Source organism: Bufo bufo, chromosome 8 (assembly GCF_905171765.1).
Source record: "Bufo bufo chromosome 8, aBufBuf1.1, whole genome shotgun sequence".
NCBI classification, from domain to species: domain Eukaryota; kingdom Metazoa; phylum Chordata; class Amphibia; order Anura; family Bufonidae; genus Bufo; species Bufo bufo.
Window position 1 is genome coordinate 132941483 of NC_053396.1, and position 21412 is coordinate 132962894.

The window sequence follows — 21412 nt, forward strand, 5'->3', positions numbered from 1 at the left end:
CCACTGCTGCTGGATTCCACGGTGGTCGTAACCCCTGTATATGAGCAATGTATAATGTGATGAAAAATAAATCAAGCCAGCAAAGGAAGAAATATGGACAATCGCAATACATTATTAAGTGCCTTGTGTTAACTTTCTCTACATGATAAATGCCATTTGCTAAATTGAGACACCTTTTAACCACCTCAGCTCCCCTAGCTTAAACCCCCTTAATTACCAGACCACTTTTTACAATTCTGCACTACACTACTTTCACGGTTTATTGCTCGGTCATACAACTTACCACCCAAATGAATTTTACCTCCTTTTCTTCTCACTAATAGAGCTTTCATTTGGTGGTATTTCATTGCTGCCGACATTTTAACTTTTTTTGATATTAATCAAAATTTACTGAAATTTTTCACTTTCTGTAAAATTTTTCAAATAAAACTACATTTCTATATAAATTTTTCTCAAAATTTATTGTTCTACATGTCTTTGATAAAAAAAAATGCAATAAGTGTATATTTATTAGTTTGGGTAAAAGTTATAGCGTTTACAAACTATGGTGCAAAAAAATTAATTTACGCACTTTGACTTTCTGAGCACCTGTCATGTTTCCTGAGGTTCTACAATGCCCAGACAGTAGAAACACCCGACAAATGACCCCATTTCGGAAAGTAGACACCCTAAGGTATTCGCTGTTGGGCATAGTGAGTTCATGGAAGTTTTTATTTTTTGTCACAAGTTAAGGGAAAATGATTTTTATTTTTTTATTTTTTTCTTACAAAGTCTCATATTCCACTAACTTGTGACAAAATTTTTTTTTTTTACATGAACTCGCCATGCCCCTCACGAAATGCCTTGGGGTGTCTTCTTTCCAAAATGGGGTCACTTGTGAGGTATTTATACTGCCCTGGCATTTTAGGGGACCTAAAGCGTGAGAAGTAGTTTGGAATCCAAATGCGTAAAAAATGCCCTGTGAAATCGTAAAGGTACTCATGGGAATTTGGGCCCTTTTGCACACCTAGGCTGCAAAAAAGTGTCACACATGTGGTATCGCCGTACTCAGGAGAAGTAGGGCAATGTGTTTTGGGGTGTATTTTTACATACAGTACAGACCAAAAGTTTGGACACACCTTCTCATTCAAAGAGTTTTTTCTTTATTTTCATGACTATGAAAATTGTAGATTCACCCTGAAGGCATCAAAACTATGAATTAACACATGTGGAATTATATACATAACAACAAACAAGTGTGAAACAACTGAAAATGTCATATTCTAGGTTCTTCAAAGTAGCCACCTTTTGCTTTGATTACTGCTTTGCACACTCTTGGCATTCTCTTGATGAGCTTCAAGAGGTAGTCCCCTGAAATGGTTTTCACTTCACAGGTGTGCCCTGTCAGGTTTAATAAGTGGGATTTCTTGCCTTATAAATGGGGTTGGGACCATCAGTTGCGTTGAGGAGAAGTCAGGTGGATACACAGCTGATAGTCCTACTGAATAGACTGTTAGAATTTGTATTATGGCAAGAAAAAAGCAGCTAAGTAAAGAAAAACGAGTGGCCATCATTACTTTAAGAAATGAAGGTCAGTCAGTCAGCCGAAAAATTGGGAAAACTTTGAAAGTAAGGGCTATTTGACCATGAAGGAGAGTGATGGGGTGATGCGCCAGATGACCTGGCCTCCACAGTCACCGGACCTGAACCCAGTCGAGATGGTTTGGGGTGAGCTGGACCGCAGAGTGAAGGCAAAAGGGCCAACAAGTGCTAAGAATCTCTGGGAACTCCTTCAAGACTGTTGGAAGACCATTTCAGGGGACTACCTCTTGAAGCTCATCAAGAGAATGCCAAGAGTGTGCAAAGCAGTAATTAAAGCAAAAGGTGGCTACTTTGAAGAACCTAGAATATGACATATTTTCAGTTGTTTCACACTTTTTGTTATGTATATAATTCCACATGTGTTAATTCATAGTTTTGATGCCTTCATAGTCATGAAAATAAAGAAAACTCTTTGAATGAGAAGGTGTGTCCAAAATTTTGGTCTGTACTGTATACCCATGCTGGGTGAGATAAATATCTCTGTAAAAGACAACTTTTCCCATATTTTTTTTATACAAAGTTGTCATTTTACAGAGATATTTCTCTCACCCAGCATGGGTATATGTAAAAAGACACCCCAAAACACATTGCCCTACTTCTCCTGAGTGCGGCGATACCACATGTGTGACACTTTTTTGCAGCCAAGATGCGCAAAGGGGCCGAAAGTCCAACGAGTACCTTTTTAGGAGGGCATTTTTAGGCATTTGGATTCCAGACTTCTTCTCACTTTTTAGGGCCCCTAAAATGCCAGGGCAGTATAAATACCCCACAAGTGACCCCATTTTGGAAAGAAGACACCCCAAGGTATTCCGTGAGGGTCATGGCGAGTTCATAGAAGATTTTTTTTTTTTTTTGGCACAAGTTAGCGGAAATCGATTTTTTTTTTTATTTTTTTTTTTCTCACAAAGTCTCCCTTTCCGCTAACTTGTGACAAAAAGTTCAATCTTTCATGGACTCAATATGCCCCTCAGCGAATACCTTGGGGTGTCTTCTTTCCAAAATGGGGTTATTTGTGGGGTGTTTGTACTGCCCTGGCACTTGAGGGTCTCCGCATTAGGAGTTTCTGCTATTCTCCTTAGGCCTCATGCACACGACCGTTGTTTGGGTCCGCATCCGAGCCGCCGTTTTGGCGGCTCGGATCCGGACCCATTCATTTCAAAGGGGCCGCAAAAGATGCGGACAGCACTCCGTGTGCTGTCCGCATCCGTGGCTCCGTTCCGCGGCCCCGCTAAAAAAATATAACATGTCCTATTCTTGTCCGCGCTTAGCGGACAAGAATAGGCATTTATATTGCCGGCGCCCGTTCCGTTCCGCAAATTGCGGAAGTCAACACGGGCGCCTTCCATTTTTTGCGCATCCGCGGTTTGCGGACCGCAAAAAACGGCACGGTCGTGTGCATGAGGCCTTTTATTGAGCATACGGGTAATGAGATTTATTTTTTTCGTTCAGCCTCTGGGCTGAAAGAAAAAATGAACGGCACAGATTTCTTCATTCGCATCGATCAATGTGGATGAAAAAATCTCTGCCAAAAAATGTGCAAAAAAAAAAAAAGCTGCGATCGCTAATAAAGATCCAAAAAGCTCAAAAGTGATCTTTATAGCGCCGCAGCGATTTTACGGTGTTTTTGCAGTGATCAGAAAAAAAAACATTTTAGTCACTGCGGTGGGGCGGACTGAACACAAGTGTGCGCACAAGATCAGGCCTGATCGGGCGAACACTACGTTTTTTGTAGAGCCTAAGGTGACCCTAATGTACTGATATAGATCTGATTGCGATCAGTCTTGATCACTGACAGATACTATATAGTACTAGTGCTGATTAGCGACAGCGATGACGCTAATCAGTGACTGCGGTGCGGTGGGCGCTAACTACCTAACAAGTGGCTAACTAACTGGCTGTGATAAGGGACCCTTAGGCCCCATTCACACGTCCGCAATTCTGTTACGCATTTTGCGGAACGGAATTGTGGACCCATTCATTTCTATGGGGACAGACTTTGTCCCGCTTGGATCCGGAATTGCGGATCTGCACTTCCGGGTCCGCACTTCCGTTCCGCAAAAATATAGAACATGTCCTATTCTTGTCCGCAATTGCGGACAAGAAAAGGCATTTTCTTTATAGTTCTGGCAATGTGCGGATCCGCTAAATGCGGAAAGCACATTGCCGGTGTCCGTGTTTTGCGGATCCGCAAAACGCATACGGACGTCTGAATGGAGCCTTACAGGGGGGTGATCAGGGAGTCTATATGGGGTGATAAGGGGTTAATAAGTGACAGGGGGGGGGGGTGTAGTGTAGTGTGGTGCTTGGTGCTACTTACAGAGCTGCCTGTGTCCTCTGGTGGTCGATCCAAGCAAAAGGGACCACCAGAGGACCAGGTAGCAGGTATATCAGAAAGTCAATGGGTCCGCAGAAAATCACGGAAAACGGAACAACGGACACGGATGCACACAACGGTCGTGTGCATGAGGCCTAAGTATGACTATTCATGGTCCCATTGCTGAGAAATTTGCATTTTTATAAATTTTCAAATGACCTACCTAGAGCACCGAGGAGCCAGCCAGAGCCCTCAGGGCACCAGTCCTTCATCTATAGTCCCTGCTCCCTTCCCCTGGATTGACAGGGCTAGGCATCTTGTGTAGGCCTGTATTCTTGAGCCTGATGCTCTTCAAGCACTGACACCTGTCACCTCTTGTCTTCACTGTATCTTTCAGTCTCGAAGCTTGCTCAGTGTATCGCCTGATGTGCTCCAAGCAGCGCAATTTCCAAATGAGCAAGCGATAAGACCTGTCATCTTGTGCCTGTGCTGTCTTTTAAGATCAGGTGTAACAAACATGCTGACAGATGCTTTTTAAATGTATCTTTAAAAAATCTGATTAATAACAGCCTGAGATGGTGACTGGTCAGACTTTTCTACTGCCAAGCTGCTTTTTGCCTTTGATGTTAAAGAGATTTTCATGGAGTAAAATATTGATGACCTACCCTCAGGGTAGATCTTCAGTATCTGATTGGTGGGAGCATGTCTCCAGGCACCCCAATGAATCAGCTGTTTGAAGAGACCGTGGTGTTCCCATGAGCTCTGCAGCCTCTTCCTTGGCCAGTGATGTTGCATTTGTTGACCTCTTGGCCTGTGTGTAGCTCAGTCTCATTACAATAAATGGGCCTGTGCCGCAATACCAAACACCACCCCTTTTAGGTTACACATTATTAGGTTGTACATTTGGGAAAGCCTGGATCTTAGTGGTGTTGTATTATGTATAATAAAGCACAACCGAAATCAACCACAATTCTGTTGCTTTGAGTTCTGGAAATGTTTGACCCAAGTTCAGGTGACTTTGAGAGTACAGCAGCCCCGGATGACATATTACCTGACCTCCACTGATGTTACTTCTAGGTGTGTCAATATATAACTGAAGATAGAAAAGCCCTTTAAATAAAATACCCCAGCCTTTGCTAAAACTTATCAGTGATGACCTACACAGCTCTGGTTTTGTATAGCTGTCACGGTGGTTATATATAAAATATGAATGTGTTTTATATTAGTGGGTGGCAGTCGTGCCTTGCTCACTTATCTTCTGTAGTCTGTTCCTATATACGGTATAGGTGTCACCAAAAATTGAACCATAATCTTCACAACGTGAAAATCGAAAAGCTTTATTGATAATATATAATAAATACATACATAATAATAAAAGGCAGCACAAAGGTGTAACACAAAGATGAGGAACAGGACCCAAGGAGGGGCCGAGAGGTCAGCACACCAAAAGGCAGGGAATCCCCGGAAGAAGCCAGGTCACTGGCGAAACGGCGTTGGGTCAGGAGTTGGCTGAGATCGACACACCATCCAGGGTATGCTTATTTCTTTCTATCACCAAGTCTTTTTATCCTCATATTTGCCTCCATTGCAGCCGTGCTTGGGGCTTATTGTCCAGAGGTGCCTTGGTGTTTTCCATCTTACATTCTTTTCCCTGCCTTTTGGTGTGCTGACCTCTCGGCCCCTCCTTGGGTCCTGTTCCTCATCTTTGTGTTCCACCTTTGTGCTGCCTTTTTATTATTATGTATGTATTTATTATATATTATCAATAAAGCTTTTCAATTTTCACGTTGTGAAGATTATGGTTCAATTTTTGGTGACATTTATGGCTCCTTGTGGGTCGGTTTTTTCGTGATTTATTTCTGTCCGGTAATAATTGGGTGGCTATATACGGTATAGAGCTAGAGGTTGATTTACATCACCGACAGGTAATTTTAGGCATATTATTAGCCAGAAGGGAAGTAGTTCTAAAAGTGTACTTACTATTTATATATTTGACTACAATTTAGTCAAAGGATGTCATTTACAAAAGATTTTGGAATTACAAAATAAAAATTTAAAATTTGGCGCATTTTGTGCAAAAATTTCGATACTTTTTGTGTTTTCGCCCAGTCTTGCCACCTTTTTGAAAGAAATAAAAAATGGGGACTACATTGGCATAACACATTTACTGAAATCTGGTGTAAATTATAATATTATAATTATCTGCTCCGAGCTAGAGAAGTTGCAGCAAATTTATTAGGAATCATAAATTAGTTGATTCTTCCTCCAGCCAGGATTTTACTAAGAATGGCGTGTGAAATGCCAAGTTTTTAGTAAATGATCCCCACGTATACTCATTTGGTTTTCCAGTCTGATTCTGTTTTCTTCAGGTAGTTACTTGTTAATGGAGTTGTCCCATCTTCACAAGGGTGTCTTCTACTGTGGCAGCCTCAACACAAGCATTACATGGTTGTCCATCCATTCTATTGGGAGCTGAATAATACAACATCTCTCCTGCAGCGACCACTTCAGGGGAAACAAGTGGATAAACAGTGGTTCCCTGTGTTTGTCAATGAAAAAAAGACGAAGAAGCTGCCCAATGATCTGATGATTTCTACAGGTCTGGCTCTTCTAACCGCCAGTGGTCTATTCAGAGAGTAAATGTATCACACTTTTATGGATGAGATATACAGTAGATACATAGACAACACACCTGCCCAACTCATTGCAGTTATGGAGATCAATGTGAAATTGAGATTGTGTAAGGATGTTAAGGTTGCTGTACACATTAGGTTATTGTTGGCCAAACCCAGCATTTTCAGCTGGACCGGGCAGTATAGGGAGCTCCCAACTGATAATGTCAGATCTTTTGTTCTCCCGGGAGATAGTGGTGACAGACAGAGGCTTTCTTCTTTCTACCCATTGAAAACATATACACGCTTGGCCAAGCTGAGGGTGAATGCATATGAGGGAGGTGGGAGAGATGCCTGTCAGGTGAATGAGCGTTGGCCCAACAGTTACTGAAGATAGTAGGTTTTTAGATGTTTATGTATTTGGAGAGAACTCCTCTGACGTATATTCATGTGTTTTATTACTGCCCATTTACACCTTGTATTCTTATGTTTTTTGTTTGTTTTTTACAGACTGATGTATTGAACGTCCCCCAGCATGGACTGTATGTGACGACTGAACTTCAGGTGAGTACAAAAAATAGTGGTAGGTTGTGGTGGCTCACTAGCAAGTATATACCACAATACAGGATCTTCTCCAAAAATTAGCATATTGTGATAAAGTTCATTATTTTCTGTAATGTACTGATAAACATTAGACTTTCATATATTTTAGATTCATTACACACAACTGAAGTAGTTCAAGCCTTTTCTTGTTTTAATATTGATGATTTTTGCATACAGCTCATGAAAACCCAAAATTCCTATCTCAAAAAATTAGCATATCATGAAAAGGTTCTCTAAACTAGCTATTAACCTAATCATCTGAATCAACTAATTAACTCTAAACACCTGCAAAAGATTCCTGAGGCTTTTAAAAACTCCCAGCCTGGTTCATTACTCAAAACCGCAATCATGGGTAAGACTGCCGACCTGCCTGCTGTCCAGAAGGCCATCATTGACACCCTCAAGCAAGAGGGTAAGACACAGAAATTTCTGAACGAATAGGCTGTTCCCAGAGTGCTGTATCAAGGCACCTCTGTGGGAAGTCTGTGGGAAGGAAAAAGTGTGGCAGAAAACGCTGCACAACGAGAAGAGGTGACCGGACCCTGAGGAAGATTGTGGAGAAGGACCGATTCCAGACCTTGGGGGACCTGCGGAAGCAGTGGACTGAGTCTGGAGTAGAAACATCCAGAGCCACCGTGTACAGGCGTGTGCAGGAAATGGGCTACAGGTGCCGCATTCCCCAGGTCAAGCCACTTTTGAACCAGAAACAGCGGCACAAGCGCCAGACCTGGGCTACAGAGAAGCAGCACTGGACTGTTGCTCAGTGGTCCAAAGTACTTTTTTCGGATGAAAGCAAATTTTGCATGTCATTCAGAAATCAAGGTGCCAGAGTCTGGAGGAAGACTGGGGAGAGGGAAATGCCAAAATGCCTGAAGTCCAGTGTCAAGTACCCACAGTCAGTGATGGTCTGGGGTGCCATGTCAGCTGCTGGTGTTGGTCCACTGTGGTTTATCAAGGGCAGGGTCAATGCAGCTAGCCATCAGGAGATTTTGGAGCACTTCATGCTTCCATCTGCTGAAAAGCTTTATGTAGATGAAGATTTAATTTTTCAGCACGACCTGGCACCTGCTCACAGTGCCAAAACCACTGGTAAATGTTTACTGACCATGGTATTACTGTGCTCAATTGGCCTGCCAACTCTCCTGACCTGAACCCCATAGAGAATCTGTGGGATATTGGGAAGAGAAAGTTGAGAGACGCAAGACCCAACACTCTGGATGAGCTTAAGGCCGCTATCGAAGCATCCTGGGCCTCCATAACACCTCAGCAGTGCCTTAGGCTGATTGCCTCCATGCCACGCCGCATTGAAGCAGTCATTTCTGCAAAAGGATTCCCGACCAAGTATTGAGTGCATAACTGAACTTAATTATTTGAAGGTTGACTTTTTTTTGTATTAAAAACACTTTTCTTTTATTGGTCGGATGAAATATGCTAATTTTTTGAGATAGGAATTTTGGGTTTTCATGAGTTGTATGCCAAAATCATCAATATTAAAACAAGAAAAGGCTTGAACTACTTCAGTTGTGTGTAATGAATCTAAAATATATGAAAGTCTAATGTTTATCAGTACATTACAGAAAATAATGAACTTTATCACAATATGCTAATTTTTTGAGAAGATCCTGTATATGTGACTGTAATGTTGTATATTATTGCTACATTGTTCTTATAAATTTTATTACTTGTATTTTATGGGGATTTAATAAATATTTTCTGCACATGTCAATTTGGTTGCCAAGTGTATGAGTGCTCGCTCATTTTCCTATTACTGAACTTCAGGTGAGTAGCTGCCCTTCATGCACTTGCTGATTCAAGTAAAAAAAAAACACTAAGGAAGCGCCCTAAATTTGGGGCAGAACTATTTTTTCCGGTTTCCAGTAGAGATGGGCAAAGTTTTAAAAAATTTGATTGGGCAACTTCACCAAAGTTAGCCTAGAAATTCGACTTTGTTCCGAATTAATTTGTCACGAATTGCTACAAATCGGGTATACCCAGGCCACTCTGCCTTAGGGAACAGCCACACAGAGCGGCCATGCTGCGGTGAAGAACCATGCTGCAAATTAGGCCGCAGGTCTTCATTGTTAATGGCCGCGTGGCACCTTTGAAGCACTTTTAAACAGGGGCTTTTGCTGGTACAGAGTTTGGCTGGTTAGGCAGGGGACAATATGCATATCATTGCTGTTCTGGCCTGCAATCTCCTAAAGTTTGACAGTAAACACAGAATATTAATCAGCTCTGGCATACCCATTTCTCCAAATCCAGCACTCTCCTGCCCTACAGATGGGTGCCTTCTGCCATCTGCTTTTCCTCCTTTTCCACATCATCTAATATCGATGAGAATATGTCATCAGGAACATCCAGCTCCTCCTCTCTCTGCATCTTGCTGACTTTTCTAAGACATGGAGACTTTGAAGGATGATTTGGAAGAAATAACGCCAGCAAAAGAGGAGGATGGTCATCATTAAGACCTGGCCCCCCTAAGGGGAGCAGACTGGATGTTTGGTTGACATGCTGGCAGTGGAATAATAAAGGCGTCCATCTTATTGGTATTGAATTACATATCTCAGTTCACGGCTGACGTAGGAATAAATAAATAAAACTGATGCAGAATAGGTCTTCCTGCAGTCTCTCTGCACTCTCCCTGCAGTCTCTCTGCACTCTCCCTGCAGTCTCTCTGCACTCTCCCTGCAGTCTCTCTGCACTCTCCCTGCAGTCTCTCTGCACTCTCCCTGCAGTCTCCCTCTCCAATATTCTTCTATTAATCATTTTCAGCAACACTGTCCCTACAGCATGAGTGCTTGTCACATCTCTCCCTATGCTCAGCTCACATGACGATGGTGGATACTGTGTGGGATGAGGGTTTTATAGGGGGTGGCTATCTGCTAATTGACTGTCGGCACAGCATTATGGGTGATCTTGCGTTCCCTTGGTTCTTACTTTCACTTTGTAGCAGCCGCCATTTTATGAAAAAACTGGTTACCACGAAGCGTGAGCAAATTCAGATTTGTTTGCAAATCAAAGTTTTCTTAAACTTGCGGACGAATTCCGCTTCTAATGCTTCGCTTCACTCAACGCTAGTTTCCAGAGATAAATCTTCAGACAAAATAATATTTGATTTTACAGTACGGTATTTAACCTGGAACCTCTGAAACTTAGTAAACTAGAGACATATGTCATAAATAACGCTGAAGATTTCCTAGCCGGCATGAATGCTGTCTTCATCCGCAGTATTCCTCATGTTTTCTAACAAGGGAGCCATAGTTTAATGATATATTAAATTTTTGGCTGCTGCTGCTACTCCACAGGAAATACCAAACCTTACACTGTCCAATATTCATTGACATCCCACTTCGCAGCCCACAAAAATGTCCAGCTTCTCAGCATTTGGTTTGTAAATTAAAGTCTCCCTGACACTGACACCAGCTGTGTCTGCACTTTCTCACATGTCATATAGTTTGTTACTTTCTGCTGTGTTTCTTCTAGTCCTCCCTTTGGCCCCATGCACACGACCGTATTTATGGTTCGCATTCGATCCGCATTTTTGCTGACCGCATACGAACTCGTTAATTTCTATGGGTCCTCAAAAAATGCAGACTGCACACAGATGTCATGTGGCTGTACCGCAAATTATAGAACATGTCCTATTCTTGTCTGTTTTGTGGATGAGAATAGGCATTTCGACAATGGGTCCCATGGTAAATGGCCACTCACCAGCATCCGCATTTTGCAGACTGATAAAACCGATGCAGTCTTGTGCATGAGGCCTTTAGTGATGAGAGAATCTTGGGTTTAATCAGCTATCGAGACTGGCAGATTTTTATTTTCCTTAATAAGTGGCAAGCGATGATTTGGCGAACTGCGTTCAAAAGACATCCAAGTGATGAAACAATAGTCTCTAAATATATTTTGTTGTTTGGTCGTTATTGCTCTTTCACCCTACAGCTTTTACCCCAGCAGATATGAGATTAGACAATAGGATGTGGCGCTGGCTGATGATAATATTTTGGTCAGATGTATGTATTTATTTATTTTTTTGCTTTGTGGTTTTGGGGGGTAGATACTGTACTACTGAAACACTATGTAGGGTGCGCTGTAATTACTGGAGGTACTAGAGGGTAGCATCTTCACTAATAGGGGTATATTTTATGTACTTGGGGCACTGTGGGGGCCATTATACTTACTGGGGGCACTACAAGGGGGGCATTATAACTACTGGGAGTACTGGAGGGGGTATTATAACTACTGGAGGGGGAATTGTAACTACTGGGAATACTGAAGAGGACACTATAGGAGGCATTAAAACTACTAAGAACTCTACAGGGAGGTCTTAAGGAAGAGCCTGGGGACAGTATGGGGAATTTTTGCTACACTGGTTCTGTGTAAGTGTTGTTATTGGGCACAATATGGAGCGTACTACTACTAACAGGGGCACTCTCAAGAAAAAGTATCACTGTAGGAGACACTATTACTAATAAGGGCCCTCTGGGAGAGAAGTATTACTATTGGTGGGACTTCTGAAACATTATTACTATGAGGGGGACTATCTGTATGGCATTATTTTTTTTCTGCACAATAGCATTTGGGGACACATTGTGTTGGTGGACACAGTAGTGGGCATAGCAACAGGATAACACTGTTAGGGCACTAGGAGGAGGATAGAAAAGTGAGGAACCAAAGATGTCTGTGCGGAAAAACTCTGCAGAGACGAGCTGAAAGAAGTCATCATGGCCATCTGGGCTGACTAGAAAAGACCTGGAAAGAGAACATCTATATCAGAGGAGACATGTTTTGAGAGCCTAGCCATGCTTCTGGTCGGTGGAACAAAAAGCCTGTTGAATAAGAAACTACACTGTCAACGTCCGAAAAGTATTCCTCTTGGGGGCAGATGCCTTCTCTTTCTTCTGACCTGTAAAATGGCAGCAGCCATTTTGAGCAAATTGTGCAGGATGAATCCCAAAAGTTTCAGATCGCCAAAATCCAGATGTTTTGGGGAAATTAGCACATTTTATTTGTGTGAATCATTTCACTCTATCTCTAATAATATCTAAATGAGACATCGCGATAAACAGCTTCATTAATAAAAAAAACAACTGTTTAGCCTTTCGATTACTGTATGACTAACAAATTGTACTTAAAATCTTGGCCTCTGCATGGGCTGCTAGTTGTAAATCATGCTGTAGTATATCTGTTTTTATTAGTCACTATTGTAATGTAACTACCATTTACACTACTCACAAAAAGTAAGGGATATGTCGCTTGTGGGTGAAATGTCAGGATGAACCTAAAATGCACTGCAACCTTTACAGTTGAACTTAATGTGACCTTCTCTAAACTTTTAAATGCATATATCCAACTGTTAAATGTTTTGGTACTTTATGCACAACTTGCTGTTCTTTAAAAAGGATCTTAATGGCAAAATTCACAACAGGTGTTTGATCCATGAATCGCCCAATAAATTTCCTGGTTTAATTAGAATTGGTATTTCAACAGTTCTCCTCATTATGCTGTTCACATTTTGACATCATGAGACCAAGATGACGCCTAGCACTTGATCAACAGTACGTCACCATTGCGAGGCTTCAAGCAGGATGTTCTCAGACGGAAGTGACCACTGCGCTTAGAGTGTCATCAACAGGTTAGAACAGAGATTCTGTGACTCTTCCAGTCTCTCTGTAAGGCATAGAAGTAGACGTCCTTTGGCCACATCCCATACTGATGACAGCTTCATTGTGAACAATGCCCTGCAGAACTGGATGATGAATGCCGCACAACTCCAGGCACATTTAAGAGAGGCACCCAAGTGTCACATCAGACCATTCAAAACCGTTTACATCAGCATGGTCTGCGTGCTAGACGACCTGCAAGGTTGCCTGACCACAGGCATCATTGTCTTGCATGGGCCAGGGAGCATGTACGCTGGACGAGGGAACAGTGGGCCTTGTTCACTGATGAAAGTCAATTTACACTGAGCAGAAATAATGGCCGCCAACGATGACTGAGACGTGAAGGAGAGCGTTATGTATGCATCAGCCTCAGATGATCCTTTGGAGGTGGTGGTGTAACAGTGTGGGCAGGTGTGTCTAATGAATACAGAACTGCCCTACACTTTGTAAATGGTACAGTGACAAGCCCATACTTCTTGAATATACTATTTACAGATGCCCAACTGGGCAATAGAACCTGTCTTGACCCAGGTACAAATTAATACTTCACTTTTATTATAATTCGCTAAAAATTGAACTGTACTGAGCATGTGTGCAATTATACTCTTTAATTGAAATAGGACAAGACCAAGAAATTATAAATTAAAAACACAATGCACCTCTACACTGTAAGTGGCAAGCAGTGCACAGTGAAAGTGTGAGAGATGTGCACTATCTCCCACCTTGTATAGTTATGCACAAATTGCTACTAGTAATTCTACCAAGAGTTGACACTACCACAGCACCAAGTGTGGCTCACTTGTAACAAGCAGTATGGTTGTAATGACAACTTAATAAACTAGTAGGGGAGTAGTGATTACTCCCTCTACATACAAAGGGCTTTGCTGATAGGAGGAAGCAGTAACGTTAGGAACCGTTACAGCCAACTCAGTGGCCAGCAGTAGTCGCCCTGTTGATTTAACAGTGAGACCGACACAACGCTATCAGTGTCTGGCCGCTAGGTGCTGATACAGTGGGGAGGCGCAGAGCAATTTAAAATCTACAGCTGTCCCCCGACATGTTTCGCCAGACTTCTGGCTTCTTCAGGGGCAATGGACAGCAATGAGTGGCCGCAGCCACCTGGAGGTTTAAATAGTGTATGTGTAGGTATTGACACAATGAACTGCCTATCCAGCGCGCCGCTCGTGACCGGAGCGGGACCAATGGGAGCCGTGTACTAGAAATCAACCAGTGGAGAGCCTGCAGCATCACCTCACTAACATCGTCAGCGGTGACGTGTTACATCCACAGCGGCTGCGCAGAGGGCAAGAACAGTCCCATAGAGGCCGACGCCTACTTACGTCACCAAATGGCCTCGTCATCCACTACTACCATACTGGATGACCCGCGCATGCCCACAGGACTCCCCAGTAAGCAGCCGCTGCGCATGTACTGCGCATCTCGAAGTGCGCACGGACTTACACATCGGTGGATGGTAACCCGCCTGCGCAGGTGAATGATGCGCAGGAACTTAGGAGAAAATCCCATAGTAAGTGAGCCGACAGTGTCCATTACCGCTGGAGACTGCAGGGTCCACTACTAGACGATCGCCACTCAAAAGGTGGCTGCTATCCAATCGTATTAGAACAGCAGGATCAGGTTAGCGTCTAGAGCCAAAAGGCTTATTGATAATGATACAGTTAGGGGTATATTTATGCCACTATTCACAACCAAGCAGCCTGAAGCTGTCATAAAGGCATAGAACCTAATCTATAGCTCATGCGCTGCATTAGTGGTTGATTATGTGACTTTTACACTAATAGCTGTAAATATGTTATATTATTGGGCAGTTACTACTTAAAACCTAGGACAGACCTTGTCCTTTCAGGTGGATGAGGTGCACCCACAAAAATCCTGGGCTTGAATCAAACCACTAACGTAAACATTGGCAAGTATACAGATATACAAAAATTTTTTATTATATAAACAAATTTTTTTTTGTTGGGATAGAACACAAACGGGAAATTTCAAAAATTCTCCTTTTTTTTGATTTTTATTGTCATCAAAGGAATGCAGTGAAGGCAAATCCTTCATTGAGCCCTTTGGGACTCAAACTATCAAGTCGATAAATCCACCTGGTTTCTTCCTGCAGGAGGATGGAATCCAGGTCACCTTTCCTGGCACCCAGGTTTTTTTTGCGAAACATGTCGGGGGACAGCTGTAGATTTTAAATTGCTCTGCGCCTCCCCACTGTATCAGCACCTAGCGGCCAGACACTGATAGCGTTGTGTCGGTCTCACTGTTAAATCAACAGGGCGACTACTGCTGGCCACTGAGTTGGCTGTAACGGTTCCTAACGTTACTGCTTCCTCCTATCAGCAAAGCCCTTTGTATGTAGAGGGAGTAATCACTACTCCCCTACTAGTTTATTAAGTTGTCATTACAACCATACTGCTTGTTACAAGTGAGCCACACTTGGTGCTGTGGTAGTGTCAACTCTTGGTAGAATTACTAGTAGCAATTTGTGCATAACTATACAAGGTGGGAGATAGTGCACATCTCTCACACTTTCACTGTGCACTGCTTGCCACTTACAGTGTAGAGGTGCATTGTGTTTTTAATTTATAATTTCTTGGTCTTGTCCTATTTCAATTAAAGAGTATAATTGCACACATGCTCAGTACAGTTCAATTTTTAGCGAATTATAATAAAAGTGAAGTATTAATTTGTACCTGGGTCAAGACAGGTTCTATTGCCCAGTTGGGCATCTGTAAATAGTATAGTTAAATAACCTTACCCAGGTCTGTCCCAAATTAAAATAGAATACGTATACTTCTTGAATAACATCATTAATCCAGTCATTGTGCCTCTGCATGAACAACACAGGCCTAATTTCATCTTCGTGGACGACAATGCACCAGCTTATCGAGGTCGCATCATTAGGGAACGGCTGCTGGAGACTGGGTACCTAAAATGGAGTGGCCTGCACTTTCTCCAGACCTGACTCCCAGTGAAAACCTATAGGATCAGCTGAGTCGCCGTGTAGAGGCTCGTAACTCTGTACCCCAGAACCTCAATGACCTGAGGGACCGCCCTTCAAGAACAGTGGGATGCCATGCTTCAGAAGACCATAAGTCGACTTGTGAATAGGAGACGTCATTGTCAAGCTGTAATTGATGCTCAAGGCCACATGACAAGTTATTGAGACATTGACATTTTTGTGGGGGTATAACTACTACTGGTGTTGGCTTTTGTTTCAATAAATTGTTTGAGGTGAGGAAATCGCCATTGCATGCTTCTACTTAACTGCCCTACTTTCTTGATATAATATCACTGAAGTGGGAACTTTTTACTGTTTCCATAAATTTCACCCAAAAGCCAAATATCCCTAACTTTTTGTGAGTAGTGTATCTACTCAGAAAAATCGAATATGGTAGATAATTGACTGATATGTCAGTTGTTTTTTTCAGATTCTGAAAATTTAAAACTTAGGTTGTCCAGGCTTTTTCTATTGATGACCTATCCTCAGGATAGGTCATTAATATCAGATCGGCGGGGGTCCGACACCCGCTGGTCAGCTGTTTGAGGAGACGGTGCGCATGTGCCATCTCCCTTCTCTCTTCCTGCTCGCTGGTGTATGTCTATGGGACAGCAGCAGCGGACAGGAAGAGAGAAGGGAGATGGCACGTGCACACTGTGTGTGTCCTCTCCTCAAACAGCGTGTTGGACTCCCGCCGATCTGATATTGATGACCTTTCCTGAGGATAGGTCATTAATAGAAAAAGCCCAAACAACCCCTTTAAAACATATTACATCTGAGCCTCCTTTTATAAAAACAAATTCTCACTGGATAATGATTTTATTTTTCAGCCTGAGAGAAAGGAAATCTCTCTTCTGTAGAAGTCTTGGGAACCACTCCCATATTCTCTCACTGAAAGATAAAATCCAGGTCACTGTGGCCATATGGATTTTGTCATCTAAAGACTGCGCTCAGAATTTATTTTCTAATAGTTTTGAAGCAGAATCGCCTCCCAATGCACTTTATAATAAGCACTCTGGACTACACCATGGACTGAGTGCTCTGCTAGACTCCACTTACTGTTCTCATACTCCTTCTTTATGTCTGACACAAAAATAGAAAGATTTCATATACAAAAATTGTGCAGACATGCTCAGTCTATTTGAAGATATTGATATTTTCCTTTTACACAATGTGCTTGGTAGTATGGAAGAGCACATCTGGCATCACCTAGTTCTAATTATCTCTAGAAATGTTTACATGTGTATGTTCTTGTCACTGGTAGGACTTTTACGTATGGGAGGTACCGTATATACATAGATACATACATACAGTGTTCCCTCAAGTTGCAATATTAAGTGGTTCCAGGATGACCATTGTAACTAGAGTTCATAGCTGTATGGAAAACTAGTAATTGGTTCCAACTTCCAAAGACCAGAAATGACATCCCAAAATAAGAAAAAGTAAAGTTTTAAGAAAAATCAGCAGATGATATAGATGAATAAAGCAAGTCCTAATGTAAACCATACAGGAATAAATGCTGGAAGCTGTAAATCACTTTCTATGGTGATGGGAGGAACTTCTTCAGGGTCTTGCAGAGTACATACACTATGTGTACCAAAACAATTAAATAAAGCTGAAGCTCACCTGGTGTCCAAAGGAGCGGCTCATCCTGCCACAGACAGGGCAGTACAAAACATGTAGTACCACAGAGGAGGCACTAGATGGCTAATACAGGTGTCCATGAAATGGCCATGTTGATTAGTTGGATCTCAGTCTGAGGCGTTGTATGTTGAGTCTGGTTTCAACTTACTTCTCAATATTGTTGAAAATATTGTATCCTGAGACCATTGTATATTGAGGAATTGGATGCTCTGCTTTCCCGCTCCCTCTGGCCTTTAGGCTGCATTCACACAACGGTTATTTTATTTTCAGAGCCAATAAAGTCTGAGGCTACTCACATGGCAGTGAAAAGCAGCCAACAAAAAATAGGACGTGTCCTATTTTTGCCTATTTTTGCAGCCAAACAGATCCCATTGAAATCAATGGACCAATTTTTAACTGCCATTTAGACAAGTGTGCACCCGTCCGGCTGTTAGAAATGGGTACATTATTTTTAAAAAAAGGTCTTACACAAGTTAAAATAAGAAAAAATACTCACCTCATCCACTTGCACAGGAGGGAACATTTGCTCCATACTGGAGACAGCTGGACTTGACGCTCCGAGTCACAACACTGGGTGTGTTAGGTCCTGATGTTTCCAGTGCAGAGCAAGAGTTCCCTCCTGTGCAAGTGGATGAGGAAAGTCATTTAAGGATCTGTCAGCATTACCCGGGAGGGGGGGATGGGGCATTATACATATGGGGCAATATGGAAGGGGGGGCATTGGGGGCATTATGTATACTGAGGGCACTGCTTTTTGGGGTTTGGCTTTTATTTTTTTATGAATTAAATCTGTTTTAGTGGCTGTTTTTAATGGCTGTTAAAATGGATGAAAAATGGATACACACATAAATGCAAAATGGAAAACTCTATCTTTTTTCAATGGCTCTTTTTTTTTTTTTTTTCGTGTGAATGTAGTCTTAAATAGTTAAATGTCTAGAGATTTAACCCCTTCTACCCCGGGCGAGTTTTCGCCCTCCTGCCCAGACCATTTTTTGAAAATCCGACATGTATCACTTTATGTGGTAATAACTCTGGAACACTTTTATTTATCCAAGCCATTCTGAGATTGTTTTCTCGTGACACATTGTACTTCATGACAGTCATGAATTTGAGTTAATATATTTCCTCTTTATTTATGAAAAAATCCCAAATTTACCCCAAAAAATTTAAAATGAGCAATTTTCAAAATTTCAATCTCTCAGAAAGTGAAACCACATAAAATATTTATTACTTAACATTCCCCATATGTCTACTTTTATGTTGCATCATTTAGTAAATGTCATTTTATTTTTTTAGGACTTTAGAAGGCTTAGAATTTTAGAAGAAATTCTTAAAATTTTTGAGAATTTCAAAAACCCACTTTTTAAGGACCAGTTCAGGTCTGAAGTCACTTTGTGGGGCTTGCATCAATGACCCCATTGTAGAAACTACACCCCTCAAGTTACTCAAAACTGATTTTGCAAACTTTTTTTAACCTTTAGGTGTTCCACAAGAATTAAAGGAAGATGGAGAAGAAATAAAAAAATTACACTTTTTTTGGCAAATTTTCCATTATTAATTCAGATTTCTTTAACACATCGAAGGTTAACAGCCAAACAAAACTCAATATTTATTACTCTGGTTCAGCGGTTTACAGAAACGCCCCATATGTGGTTGTAAACTTATATAAGGGCACACGGCAGGGCGCAGAAGAAAAGGTGCGCTGTATGGTTTTTGGAAGGCAGATTTTGCTGGACTGGTTTTTAGACACCATGTCTCATTTGAAGCCCCCCTGATGCACCCTTAGGCTGGGTTCACACGAGCGTGTCCGGATTAGTTCCGGATGCGTCCCGGTGTGTTGCGGCAAACCCGCGCGAGTAGGAATGCAATTGCAGTCAGTTTTGACTGCGATTGCGTTCCGATGTTCAGTTTTTATCGTGCGTGTGCAATGTGTTTTGCACGCTCGTGATAAAAAACCGACTGTGGTACCCAGACCCGAACTTCTTCACAGAAGTTCAGGTTTGGGTTCGGTGTTGTGTAGATGTTATTATTTTCCCTTATAACATGGTTATAAGGGAAAATAATAGCATTCTGAAAACAGAATGCATAGTAAGTGATCAGTTGAGGGTTAAAAAAAATAAAAAAAATTAACCCCCCTTCTCCTGTTGTTCGCGTAGTTCTCCCGGTCTTTAGTTCTTTAAAAGATAAACTATGGGCTAAAGGACCTTTGGTGACGTCAGATCACATGCTCCAATCACATGGTCCATCACCGCGGTGATGGACCATGTGATTGGAGCATGTGATCTTACGTCACCAAAGGTCCTTTAGCCCATAGTTCATCTTTTGAGAAGTAAAGAAGAGACCGGGACTTACGCGAACAAACGGAGAAGGTGAGTTAATTTATTTTATTTTTTTTAACCCTCAACTGATCACTTACTATGCATTCTGTTTTCAGAATGCTATTATTTTCCCTTATAACCATGTTATAAGGGAAAATAATACAGTGAATAGACTGTCACCTAGCAACCATGCGTGAAAATCGCACAGCATCCGCACTTGCTTGCGGATGCTTGCGATTTTCACGCAACCCCATTCACTTCTATGGGGCCTGCGTTGCGTGAAAAATGCAGAATATAGAGCATGCTGCGATTTTCACGCAACGCACAAGTGACGCGTGAAAATCACCGCTCATCTGAACAGCCCCATAGAAATGAATGGGTCAGGATTCAGTGCGGGTGCAATACGTTCACCTACCGCATTGCACCCGCGCGGAATACTCGCCCGTGTGAACGCAGCCTTACAGTAGAAACTCCCAAAAGTGACCCCATTTTGGAAACTACGGGATAAGGTGACAGTTTTATGGGTACTATTTTGGGGTACACCTGATTTTGCTGTTTTGGCACAGTTTTTTGTTTTTTACAACGTTTATCTGACAGGTTAGATCATGTACTATTTTTATACAGCAGGTTGTTACGGACGCAGTGATATCAAATATGTCTACTTTGTTTCATCTGTATTGTAATGCATTGCCTGTTAGTGTATTACACAGAGTAATACACTAACAGGTTGCCTAGGAGACGGGCCTGGGGCTGGATCTCCTCGGCCCCCATAGAAGGAAGGCCCCCATGCCATGCAAGGCAATGGGCAGCCTCTGCACTGCATCGGGCTGCTTTGTCACCCATCGGGTCCCCGCCACAACCGCCGCAAACCCCTTCTATGCCGCTGTCAGCAGGGGCCCGGCTATCAGTGACTGCTGGGCCCCTGCAGTGATCGGGCGCGCACCGCTCAAGTGCCTGCCCGATCACCATAACGTAATAGTATGTCCAAATGCGGGAAGTCACTTGCAGCACTTATATGAACACTGCCTTCTCTTCAATCAACTGATCCGCATGCCAGGAGTCGGACCCCTGCCGATCTGATATTGATGACCTATCCTGAGCATAGGTTATCAACAGTAAAAAGTGGACAACCCCTTTAAGTTAGTTGGCATGAAATATATTTTCTCAGAATCTCATTTCCCCTTTAACGTGAAGGTAGTCTGACAGCATTTGTAAAGTAAACAGCGGCTGGGTAAACTATCATCTGCCAGTCGCTGAACATTCAGAGTTTTTGGAAGGAATTGTAGGATGTTAGGATAAAATATACACTGTCTTTTTCTCTGCCGGTTTCCACTCCAAGCTCACAGTGTTACATTTACCTCTTCAAAGGCGTATTCTGTGAGCGCTGAGACGTCTAGTGTCATGTTTCATGTTGCTGGTCTGCCCTGCAAGATGTTTAACATAGGACTTGTAGTAAAGTGGAAATGATACTTATTCAGGTTACATTTAACAGGGTTTTCTTTGTGTCTTCTTATATGTGTTGGCTTTTTCATGACCTTCTGAAATTTTTACTACACCCACTGATCTCCCATTTTCCAAACACCTTTTTCCCTGGTAGTTTTTATTGCCTACATATATGCAACGTAGCATCTCAGGCCTTTCAGACTGTATCACAGAGC

The 21412-nt window shown here is 42.2% G+C and overlaps 1 protein-coding gene across 1 annotated transcript in view; it reads left to right on the forward strand.

The window, feature by feature from the left end:
* The window catches only part of KIAA1210 (KIAA1210 ortholog), a 137534-nt gene that overhangs the window by 24462 nt on the left and 91660 nt on the right, over positions 1 to 21412 (forward strand). Inside the window, exon 2 of the mRNA XM_040442579.1 lies at positions 7018 to 7071. The gene's annotated coding sequence lies outside the window, so the exon portion shown is untranslated. The remainder of the gene's footprint in view (positions 1 to 7017; positions 7072 to 21412) is intronic.